This window comes from Aquarana catesbeiana, linkage group LG02 (assembly GCF_042186555.1).
Source record: "Aquarana catesbeiana isolate 2022-GZ linkage group LG02, ASM4218655v1, whole genome shotgun sequence".
Taxonomy (NCBI): Eukaryota; Metazoa; Chordata; class Amphibia; order Anura; family Ranidae; genus Aquarana; species Aquarana catesbeiana.
The window spans coordinates 498,909,858-498,923,379 of NC_133325.1; positions in this window are offsets into that span (position 1 = coordinate 498,909,858).

Here is a 13,522-nt window from a genome sequence, read left to right on the forward strand (position 1 = left end):
AATTTAAACAAAAGCATATGGGCGCAAATGCATGCAGGCAGGGAAACAAGAGAGAGATTTTAGCACCTTAATTCTTCTGCTCCATGGACGGCCGACCGTTCACTTCTCAGACTCCTGCTGCCCTCGCTCGTGCAGAATAGTGGGTGATGCTGGTGCCGCACGGGGCAAATGGAAAGAGGATATCAAGCAGCACCACCACACGGTGTTCTCCTGCTCCTCCCCTCAGGCATATGTATTACTCTGCAGTTCAGTGATAGTGGGCAGCGCTGGATCAGAAGAGGAGGCACAGGCATTGCACTGGAAAGTGCGGCGGCCGCCGCTGCTCTTTATTTTGCTGCCAGCCAAGCTCCGAGCCAAAAGCGGCCCCAGGGGCACTGAGTGCAGACGGCCTACTGGGAAATTTCCCGGTATCCCGGTAGGCCAGTCTGGCCCTGCACAGCGGGGTACCCTGCAGGTGCTGTGGATGTGAAACCCCTTTGTGAACTAACCCCAGGGTTTAACGGAAGTTTCCACTGCCTTCCCCCCCGACAGCGAACGCAGGGGGTCAGTCTACCACACAGCCAGGTTGGCCGAGAGCCCTGTTGGCTCCACAAGTTACTTTATATATAATGACCACCTATAGTCCTAAGGTTTGCTACTATATAACATGTCTTTGCTCTGACCCACTAACACTTCAACACCTGACATCTGTGAAAATGGATTGTGTGCAGACCACCACCTGTGTACCTGTTAATGGTAACATGTATGCCAATGTATATTCTCTACATAATACTGTTGTCTCCTGTATTACTGGGGCCTTTTTAGAAGGTGAATGTACTCCTATTAGTGATTACAATATACCCTTATGGCGGCTAAATTCAATGTCCTCACATGGAATTTTCGACACCTGGGTACCCCGGTTAAAAGAATGGCGGTCTGTAGATATATTAAATCAATGGATGCCGATATTGTATGCTTGCAGGAGATTAAAGCCTCGTACATATGATGTTCAATTCCACTCTACCTACTCTAAGTACTCTAGAGGGGTGAGCATATTAATACATAGGGGAGGTCCGGTTTCACTGCTTTAAGAATCTTATAGACCCAGGGGGTAGATATGTATTTCTACTATGCAAAATCCACAGATTATGTAAAAAGGCAGTAAAGTGCATAGAATTAAAATCTAATATAAAACAATAAAGAGCAGTCCATTTTCATTGTTCAGGATAACGGTTCTGGCAAATATTCCAGTGATACAAGTGACATCCAAACAAAAGATGAGTGACTGTAGTGAAAAAACCTCCACCATCGGTAACACAAGCTGCTCACCTCAGCAGATGGACCCCTGAGTGAATCAGTCAGGTCTAAAACCGCAGTTCCCTCAAGGGGATAATGGAAGCAGGATCAAATGCACTGATAACAGGTCGAACACCGATATCTTGTAAACTTGCAGTAGTCACATATAATAAAAGTAAAAGAGATCTAGTGCTCTCTGCATGCTACATATAAAATGTATTAAAAATCCATAAGAACACTTACAAACAGCGCACTGTGCCCCAGTGCAAAGGATGAATCGCAAAATGGATGATCAACGAGCAAGACGCGGGTGACATCACGATCAATGTCATGTGGTGGTTTTCCGTACGCATTACGTCCCAAAAGGGGCGGGACTTCTTCAGTGGCGACGGCATGACGTTGGACACCCGCTTAATATGCATACCAGCTGATCAGAACAACCAATTGGTCTGAGTGTGTACCAATCACCATAACAACCCAGGAAGTAAACAGCGTTCACAGTAACTATTAGGACGGTATATGAGAGATGCCCATAACCTAATAGTATAACTGGAACACAATTGCCACAAGGCTAAGCAGTGGGTAACTGCAAGCTTGCTGGCTCTAACAAAGGCTTGATAAATTTAAAAAATTAAAAAATGTTGAAGAATGTCTGTAATAATCATCCCGCGTTCGAACTCGATCTCGTGGAACATCCATGACAACAAACATAACAAGGATACTGGATAAGGAATAATAACTGTAAATAAAACCAAACTTCTAACGGTCAGAAATAAAACAATTGACGTCAAATTCGACGTTCAAACCTCCCGGCGTAAGAACCTTGGTCTCGTGAATCCAATGGGATTCCCTGCGACTAAATTGACGTAGGAAGTTGCCTCCTCTCCAATGTTTAATAACTTTTTCAATACCCCAGAATTTTAATCCCCTGGGGTTTTGACCATGTACTAGTTTAAAGTGTTTGGAGACATTATGAGTTTTTAATCCTTTTTTGATGTTATTAACATGTTCTCCGAGTCGGACATGGAGGGGTCTGGAGGTCCTTCCGATGTATTGGAGGCCACACTCACACTCGAGCATATAAACGACCCCAACTGTTGTACAGGTAATTAATTGATCTATCTTATATTCCTTACCGGTGGAGGTGGCCGTAAAGTTTTTACGTTTTTAATTGTTACATTTAGAATGCCTACAGGCTGTACACCGCCCACAGGCATAGAAACCTGAGAGGAAGGAGAATAATCTATTGTCTGGTTGTGTGGGAGGATCCACCACTCCCGGAGCCAAACAATCACGTAATGAGGGAGCTTTTTTGTATATGAACGAAGGACGTGGTGGCAGCAGGGGACCCAGCACTCGATCCTGCTTGAGGATCAACCAGTTTTTCAAGACCAGCTTCTCAAATTGTTTATGATGAACACTGTAGTTGTGTACCATTTTAAAGTTAGAAATACTAGAACTGGTGTCTTTAATTTTATCAGAAACCAACGTTGTCCTGTCCATAACTAGAACTTTCTCTATTTCGCTATTTAAGGTATCTTTATCATATCCTTTTTCCTGAAATCTGGATGAAAGCAACATCGATTGAGTAATATAGTCACTGTCACGTGTACAGTTACGTCTAAGCCTAACAAACTGTCCCCTGGGGATATTGCATAGCCATGATTTGTGATGGCAGCTCCCCAGTGGGATGTAAGAATTACGGTCAGTAGGCTTGAGGTAATTGCATAACCTAAACTTATCACAGTCTTTCCAAATCTCCAGATCTAGGAACACAATTTTTTCTTTGCTGAAATTCCAAGAAAGCTGGATATTTTTGGTATTAGTGTTAAGTATCTGTACAAAAACATCAAGACTGTACTGATCACCCTCCCAGATCATGATAAGGTCATCTATATACCTTTTGTAGCAGATTAATTCAGGGGGGCGATGCTTGAAAACCACTTCATCCTCCCAGTGGGCTATAAAAAGGTTGGCCACACTGGGAGCAAAGTGGGCGCCCATTGCAACACCCCTTTTTTGTAAATAAAATTGACGATTGAACCAAAAATAGTTTCTAGCTAAACAGAAACTCAAACATTTTAAAAGAAACCTTTTATGTATCTCTGAAAGGTCAGAGAACAAAGACAAAGCCCATTGGACTGAGGATAGAGCATCCTCATGTCCAATGATAATGTAGAGAGACCCTACGTCGGCTGTAACCAAAATACTCGAAGGGGAACATCTGACTGATTCAATAGTTTGGATGATGTGTTTGGTGTCTTTGAGAAAAGCTTCCGTTTTTGACACCGAAGGTTGGAGGAAGTGGTCAATGTATTGGCCTATCCTAAAGGAGATGGAATCAATTCCATTAACGATAGGCCTCCCAGGAGGGTTAACACTATCCTTATGAATTTTTGGGAGGCAGTAAATAATTGGGGTTCTACAAAAAAGAGGATCCAAATAGGATGCCTTCTTTTTGTTAAGGATATTACCAGCTTTCCCTTCCTCTATTAACCAATGGAGTTCGTCCTTATATACCAGCACAGGGTCTTTGCTGAGAATTTGATAGGTGTCATGGTCATCCAACAACCTATGTAATTCTGCCAGATATTTAGATTTATCTAGAATCACCAAACCCCCTCCTTTAACCGCAGGGCGTATTATGATGAAATTTCTTTTTTCCAGAGATTTCATACCCTGCCTGATATACTGTGGATCAACTACTTTTTTTATTTTCATTTTATCCAAATCATTGAATAACATATTTTTGAACACCTCAAGATACTTATTGTCAGCATTAAGAGGATTGAAAGTAGATTTATTCCTGAGATTGGAATGTGGGCCTCCTACAGTTGTAACTGGTCTACTGGGATTTGATAAAAAGTATTTTTTCATGTTTAAATTCCTGGTAAATTTGTGAATATTAACGTATGTGTGGAATTTATTCAAATTTTGAGTGGGAGCGAATTTTAGTCCTCTGTCAAGGACCTTCATCTCATTGTCGCTCAAAGAGCAACTACTCAAATTATAAATTTCAGCACCTATTGGGGTTTTTGCCTTTTGTGTTCTCCTACCCCCTCTCCTTCCTCTCTCTCTTTTCTTTTTCGTGGTTGACCTTTTGATTGTGGGGATGGCTGCGACTGATGTTTCCACCACTCCACTTGGTTGGGTTGGTGCATCGGTACACCCCTCCCTGGCCCACTCTGGGCCCCCGAAAAATCCCCTCCTTCATTTGTGCCGTAATGTTGTAACGGAGCAAACCTATTGGACATAGGTAACTGCCCTCCCCATGTATATTGGGGTGTTTCCCTTCTCCCATTATTGTTAGAATAGGTATGAGGGTCCTGTCTGTGACTATCCCACCCTCGAGGTGACTCATGTTGTCGTGTTGATAATAGGAATAATAGGAATTATCCCTGACTGGAGTTTTAGGGGGGCCATTCCTTCTACCTTTACCTCTCTTACCTTTAAAATTTCCTCTAGTTGCTTGGCCACCTCTAGACGTAGAGGGAGCAAGTGGGGGATAACTATAAGAAGTTGGCATAGTAGGGGGAGGTCCAGATACATTTATATTTATATCATGCCTAATTTATCAAGCCTTTGTTAGAGCCAGCAAGCTTGCAGTTACCCACTGCTTAGCCTTGTGGCAATTGTGTTCCAGTTATACTATTAGGTTATGGGCATCTCTCATATACCGTCTTAATAGTTACTGTGAACGCTGTTTACTTCCTGGGTTGTTATGGTGATTGGTACACACTCAGACCCATTGGTTGTTCTGATCAGCTGGTATGCATATTAAGCGGGTGTCCAACATCATGCCATCGCCGCTGAAGAAGTCCCGCCCCTTTTGGGATGTAACACGTACGGAAAACCACCACGTGACATTGGTCATGACGTCACCCGCGTCTTGCTTGTTGATCTCCTTGGATCATCCATTTTGCGATTCATCCTTTGCACTGGGGCACAGTGCGCTGTTTGTAAGTGTTCTTATGGATTTTTAATACATTTTATAGGTAGCATGCAGAGAGCACTAGATCTCTTTTACTTTTATTATATGTGACTACTGCAAGTTTACAAAATATCCGTGTTCGACCTGTTATCAGTGCATTTGATCCTGCTTCCATTATCCCCTTGAGGGAACTGCGGTTTTAGACCTGACTGATTCACTCAGGGGTCCATCTGCTGAGGTGAGCGGCTTGTGTTACCGATGGTGGAGGTTTTTTCACTACAGTCACTCATCTTTTGTTTGGATGTCACTTGTATCACTGGAATATTTGCCGGAACCGTTATCCTGAACAATGAAAATGGACTGCTCTTTATTGTTTTATATTAGATTTTAATTCTATGCACTGTACTGCCTTTTTACACAATATTTTTAGGGATTTGATAAATTTGACCCTCAGTACTTTAGCTGCTTATTGTTAGTTTTACATTGCTTGCGCTGGTTGATTTTAATTTATAAAATCCATGAATTAACCTGTATACTAGCTAGTATCTATGTACCGCCACCGTACTCAAAGATGCGGGCTCACCTGGCTCATATAGGCCTATATCATTACTGACAGCCGACATCAAACTACTAGCCCGGATGCTGGCGAACAGACTGGCTAAGGTGATACACAAAATAGTCCATAGGGATCAATCTGGGCTCATTCCCACGAGATCCACTGCCCAAAACATACGGAGGCTATTCTTGAACCTACAGCTCCCTGTTGACAACTCAGGCAATAGGGCTATATTTTCACTGGATGCAGCTAAGGCTTTTGACAGCGTCGAATTGCCTTACCTGTGGAAGGTACTGAAGCATGTGGGACTGGGGGACACTTTAATTAAATGGGTTCGGCTATTGTATGCCAAACCCACAGCTAGAATTAGAATTAATGGGGAACTATCAGAACCCTTCCCATTGTTCAGGGGCACCAGACAGGGGTGTCCTTTGTCACCCCTTCTGTTTGCCCTGGCTCTGGAGCCCCAAGCAGCAAGAATCCGGGGAGATGCTAGTGTCACAGGGTTCCAGCGGGCCATGGGCACAGACATTGTGTCCATGTTCGCTGATGACACTCTACTATATCTAGGAGACACCCAAGATACTTTACAGGCAGTTATGTCCCTTATTAAGGCCTTTGGAGAGCTATCAGGCTTCTCTATCAATTGGGATAAGTCAGTGCTGATGCCACTAGACCCCCTGGACACCCCACTACCAACCTGTGCAGAGACAGTGCAGATAGTGGAGTCATTTCAGTATCTGGGCGTTCAGGTGACTCCAGACCCATCTCAATACATTTTCTAATTTAATTCCCCTCCTCAATAGATTTTGTGAAAAATGTACCGCCTGGTGCAAATTACCTCTGTCAGTAGTCGGGAGAGCAAATCTCGTTAAAATGGTCTGGGCACCACAGCTGCTCTACATATTTAATAAATCCCCAGTATGGATCCCTCGGAAATGGTTTGATAGAATTGAGTCCCAATTTAGAGAACTAATATTGCATTAGAAAATAGCTAGGATCAGGCTAGCAACACTACAACACAATAAAGATGAAGGGGAGCTTGCGATACCCCATCCCAAGACCTATTACCTTGCATCCCAGGTACAACAGCTGGGGGACTGGGGAACGATAGACCTGGCTGACCCCATACGTAGACTTCTGGGTGAAAATTAGTCCGTATTTACAAGGTTGGAGGCAGGTTATATGCACTTAGACAAATTAAATTATTAAACACATTATGGTCCTATACTAGAAAATTGCTGAGGATAAGGGTTTTTTGACCCATACACCCCTATGGTACAACAGACAATATAGGGAAATACTGAAACTTAAAGGATTCAGGAACTGAGAAGAAGCAGGCATAAAATATATTTCTCAACTATATAATGGCCCTACCCTCAAATTGTTCTCTGAGATCCAGGTAGAGTTTGGGATCCCACACAACAATTTTTACAAATACCTACAGTTACGCAACGCCATACAAACCCAGGCAAGAACCACTACACTACAGCAGACTGACCATGCGATATACAAAACATTATCATGGAAAATGTCAAAAAGGTATGATCTCCAAGTGCTATAATATAATTCTCACCCAGATACAAGACCCCTCCAGACTACCCTGCAGACACGGTTGGGAGAGTGATGTAGGTGCCATTGATGGAGAGACCTGGGAGCAATGCCTTTCAGCTGCTCCCATGGTATCAGTGTCGGCGCCCCAAAGGTTATCTCATCTATATTTATTACAGAGCCTACAGGACTCCCCTGCAACTTCACAGATGGGGATTCAGGGACTCCCCTCTCTGTATGAAATGTGAATGTGACCATGGTGATCTCCTCTATATGCTCTGGAAATGCCCTAAACTTTTGAGATACTGGAGAGAGATTTTATACATGATATATACGGTATATATGACTCCTGTATCTAGGGATCCAGTTATCTGTCTATGGAGCACATGGCATTGAATCACTGACTCCATCTTGAGACTGCTTTATGTGGCGCGTAAGCTAATTGCCCAACTGTGGATCACTCCTAGAGGGCCCACTAGGGGGTAATGGGTGAACAGTGTCAACAAACTGTTGATCAGAGAAAAATTGACATACCAACACAGAAAAGCTCCACGTAAATTTTACTCAATGTGGCAGGCGTGGTTAGATGTCCCGGGTTTGGCCCCTCATCAATTGATCAAAGACAGGCAATTGTCGGGGTAGATGCAAGGTAAATGGTTACTTAGTAATTATTAAACATGGAGACTACAAAATTCACAGGATGGCACTGATATTGTTGGGGGTCAAGATGTGACGGATCGAACTCACGGTTGAGACATGTAAGGTTATGAGAAATACGCTGGTTAACTATAGCTACTTTATCTTTTCCTTTAATTACTTGTTAGGTTAATTCAATACGACTTAACATTAAAGACACTGAAGGGTGTAAGTTTGCACTCTACTGCATATGGGATTGTTCTATGCCTTATGTACATTTTGTCTTTCTTCTCCTTTTTTTTGTGGACACATACCTGTACATTGTATGGTTTATATTATGTACTGTGCAAGGAAACAAAAATTATAAAAAGTTTTTCTGATTTAAAAAAAAAAACTTTTCCAATGTATGTCCAATCTTTGCAAATGAAAAAAACTTACTAAAAAATGTTTGGCATTTCCACCTATTGTCTGTCCGTTACACTACCTAGAAGTACCATCTCACCAGTCTGGATGTTAGCCCACTGTGTTCCCGGTTCTAATAGGAGGGAGAACACCAATATTATCTTCTAGCTATGACCATGCTGATGCTGACTTTATATTTGAACATGCATTTTTTTTTTGCTCTATGATTTTTATGCTGTATGCGATCTCCTCTTTCTCTGTCATGGTGGAGACAATTGTGATCTAGAAGTTACCAGCTATGTTATCATGATATGGAATTTTCCTTCACAGTTTTACAGCTCATCTGACCTATCTGATATACTATATATTAGTATAAGTCATATATAGAAGATGTGTATCTGTCCAAGGGAGTGGGACTACACAAGGAGTTTTTCTTCTTCACTTATGGTGTACATGAACATCTACACACAGGGTGTTCCTCTACACTGATTATTTGTCACTGCATGAACATTGAATGTTTCACATTAGATACGAACACAGCATGGACATGTTTTGTTACATACAGTGGGCAGTTTATGTTTTTTTTAGTAAATGGACACTATATTGATTATATGGACGGGTTTGTTTTCTTTCTCTCTGGCATTGGAAGTTTTTTTTTTACTGTGGGTGTTAACACATATTCATTGTTTATATGTTGGGTGTACTAAGGTTGTAGCACTGCACCGTACGTGGAAAAATTAATACTTTTTTCTTTGTACATTGTTCTATCCCATTAATATTGTTTTTACTTTACTTTCCTAATATTGTCGAAACTCATACTATTGTTTTTTTAACCATGGATAGCTTCATTTTTTTGCATTGTGGATACATGGAGCTACCATAAACCTATGGCTAGAAATTCCCTTCTTAGCTGCCCTTTTTAGCATGCTAATTATACAGTTTTTCAGGGAAGCTGGTCACGGCAATAAGTAATTGTTAATTCTGAAAGATTAAGCTTGCTGTATAGAAAACAGATAGCTGCTATGGAGGTTTTTCAGTATTGATTATTTATTTTATTATAAATTAATTTATTTTATTATAAGAGGTTCAACCTACATGCCTCAGTTGCCCCTTGAAATGTGTTGACTTCCTTATATTTCACTAACATTTGAGATTTCATTTTTTTAAAATAAAATGCCAATTTTATTTTCAAATTACTCATTTTAAAAGCGAAAAATAAAATAGGATTGCAGACATGCAAGCTATAATGACCATGCTGTGCTGAGACATATCATCCTAACAATTTCATAGAAATTTGTGAAGTCTACCTTTCAAAAAAGTGAAAGTTTATTCTCTGCTTGGTAAAATGGGTCAGTAGTCGTATCGGTTAATACTGCAAAGTTTTTATGTGAACCCACAAACAGGGAATCTGTTCTATGAAACCTGGTCATGGCATTCAAATACATTCTAGTTGCCCTGTCTCCATTCAAGGAATGTAAGGCTACTTCCTTAGAATAGACTAGCTTGGGAAACAGTGATGGAAGTACCAATAGAAAGTTGATACCACTTTCAGAGAGAAATAAAGTCTCAGAAGTGAGACAACCATATCCCCAATGATGCACCAAATCTGGAGGCTTGCAGGACAATGCACCAGTTCAGAGACACCTCATGCCGAAGTGATGGCCATTAAGAAAGTCACTTTCTAAATCGATGTCAGTAGCAGAATCTCACTAATATGAAGAGAGGTTTCTGTAATACTAATTATAATAGATTATAGTTTGATGATACTAGATTAAGGTTCTACAATGACAACAATGGCCTGACCAAAGGAACAATGTGTGTAACTCTCTAAATGAAAATGTAGAGAGTGGCAGTGATGCCAGTGGAACAAGACCAATGTTGACATCTGACTCTTGATTGTACTGGAGGCCAGGCGCTGCTCCACCATGAGCTGGAGAAAATCCACGAGATAAGCAACTGCGAAAGAACAAGGACATACCCCCAGGGACTTCCACATATGATGGCAAGCCTTACAGGATCATATGAGAGGGGCTGCATCACCTGTTGTTAGCACTGTGGTCTATGCAGTTCCAGTGTCCACCTGTGAGGGTCCCCTAGCAGCCAGCAGGACCCAGGAATTAGTCTGAATCTGGTGCTTACTGCTGGGAAGGTATATACTGTAGCTCCTCCTCAGTTATCTCTCAGCATTACACCTGTGTGCCCATTTGGTCTGGTGCTCTATGAACCAGTTAGCCTGATTCTGTCAGCCTGAATTGTCTCCTGTGTACCTCATCCCCATTCTCGCCATTTTCCTAAATCATTGTCTCTTGCCAGTTATCCTGATCCTGCTGCCTGTGCCTAATGCCTGTATGCCCAATTCCAATTCTGGCCCTGCTCCTGACCTGTCTAAACCTTTTCTTGTATCCCTGCTTGACTCTGCCTTGCCCGATTCCTCCTGCTCTTTTCTATACAGTTATAGTAAAGTTGTTTGCTAGGAAAATATATAGGTAGGCATTCACTTGTACAGGTCTTAGGTAGATAAAATTCCAATTGTATATCATTTTTGTTTATTAATCAGTTCTTTTTCCAGTGTTCACATGCTGTTGGCCACATTTGCTGTGTTCTTTCATTGCATTTTCTTCACTAATTTTTGGCTCTAGTTGTCACTGTGCAGTCTAACTTCTGATAACACCTACTCTGTCTGCTGTCAGCATGTGGTGTCCTAACATAACCCTAAGGACATATTGACTAGATTGGCTGCACAGTGTATCTTAGTTACTTGATCGTGTATGTTTGCTATATTGTTGTTTTCAAGATGCTTTCAGAGGAATTATCCCATTATGTGTTGTTAGCATCCAATGAAAGAGAATATTGCTGCCAGTTATTGCACATCTAACTAGTGAACAGCTGCTAGAATATATTTGTGCAGCTCATTCCTTAGTTGATCAGTGCAGCTTTTCATTTGGTTAAGTGCAGCCACTAATTCAAATCTGTCCTGAGCTAACTTCATCAGGTACCATTATTGGTGATGACTTTTCTCCTCCTTTTAGTGTGTCTCAAAATGTGTCTTTGGTTTAGTTGTTGGAAGATAATAAACCCTATGTCTTTGAACATTGTTTGGACTGCATTAATGTGGTAAATTCCTTAGTTAATCAGAAGAATTGTAAGCTAAGCTTTATTCAGCCCTTACTTCAAAGCTGGTCAAAAATATTATAGTCAGCTGCAGCAAATGTACATCAATTCTTTCCTGTCTTCAGGCACCCATGTTTCCAAAAGTCCTTATCTCCATTTCCCATAGCAACCACAACTGCAGCCATATACAATAAACCATGAACCGAACCATATATCAGTACCTTACTCCACAATTTTCTGTTTCTTTTCACACTAGTTGTACAGTCAATGTAGCCAGTTGCCTGACATTTCTTTCCACAGCTTCATTACCCACTGTACACTTACAGCTTCCCATTGATGTTACAATTTTTCTGCCAATAAAAACTACCAAACCAGCAACTAACTCTAGAGTCCTAAAAACTAAAAAGAAACAAATGATTTTTACAATCCACACAATGTTGTCACTCTTTACTCCTACCTTAGCCAATGTTCAGCCAGGTTCTGTGCCAGTACTAGTCTCCATGCAGTCTAACTTTGTTCCTCCTTCAGACTAGCATGATACTACACCAACCTTTGACGATGTGTGTTTCTACTAGCTTCTGTCAAACCAGTGTCATCATCATCCATAACCACTTGGTTTTACCCCTCTTCATGACCAGGGCATTTTTAGCTATACAGCACTGTGCTACTTTAACTGTCAATTACTTGGTCATGCAACACTGTACCCAAATTAAATTTATATAATTTTCTCACATAAATAGAGCTTTCTTTTGGTGGCATTCAATCAGCATTGGATTATTTACTTTTTGCTAAATACATGAAAAAATACCAAAAATGTTGTTTCTGTTATGAAATTTTGCAAACAATCTTCCTTTAAAAATGTAGGTCAACGTGTAGTCTGCTACATTTCTTTGGTAAAAATAACCCAAATCAGTGTATATTATTTAGTCTGTGTGAAAGTTATAGAGTCTACAACTATGGTATATACAGTGCATCCGGAAAGTATGCACAGCGCTTCACTTTTCCACATTTTGTTATGTTACAGCCTTATTCCAAAATGGATTAAATTCATTATTTTTCTACAAACAATATCCCATAATGACAACGTGAAAGAAGATTGTTTGAAACCTTTGCAAATTAAAAAAAAAAAATAAATGAAAAACATCCCATGTACATAAGTATTCACAGCCTTTGCTCAATACTTTGTTGAAACACTTTGGTACCAATTACAGCCTCAAGTCTTTTTGAGTATGATGCTAGAAGCTTGGCACACCTATTTTTGGGCAGTTTTTCTCATTCTTCTGTAGCAATAACTCTCGGTGAAGCTGCTGGTTTGATCGGGCTTGTTACCTTCACTCTCGATACCTCTGTTTCACCGGCACCGGGTCTAGGCTTCCGTTGAGTTTACCTCTGGACGATATAAGCACCAAACACTTGAGTAGGTTTTCCAATGCTTTAATAAAACGAACAAGGGAAGTAGCAGAATAGAGGCAGTAGGAAAGCTGCAGGGAAGCTCAAATACCATTCTGTTGTATTTCTTCAGAACATTCTTTGCGATTAAACACTTGTAATTGAATAGTCCCCCTTTCGTAGGATTCAATCTTTGCTCGCCTGGATAGACATCTCTCACTTGCCTAGCAGCCAGCACGTAGCATGAACTAAAAGTCTCTGCCACAGACTTATCTGGAATAAAACCCGTACAATCCTCTGCCACAGGATGTATTGGTTTGTGATGAATGTCAGATACAGTACTTGAACCTTTAAGCCAACCCGGCAGTATTATACTGTAAGATTACTTCGGAATGCGTCCTCCAACCGAGTCACCAGGCCTCTCTCCAGACCAGCACTCTGCATGATCCTTCCATGACGGGTCCTCCCCTGGGATCTTTTCGGTTGTCCAGCTTCTTCACTCAGGATAGACAGCTCAGGACCATTCCTCCACTGCTGTGGTAGGCCCCAGACAGACTTCTGGGCCCACCCACACGCCGCATCGACGCCTGGACCACGAGGTGGTATTCCTAGTGCATACCTGTCGGCCAGGAGAGCCAGCAGGTGGCTGAAAAAAACCCCTAAAACATGGC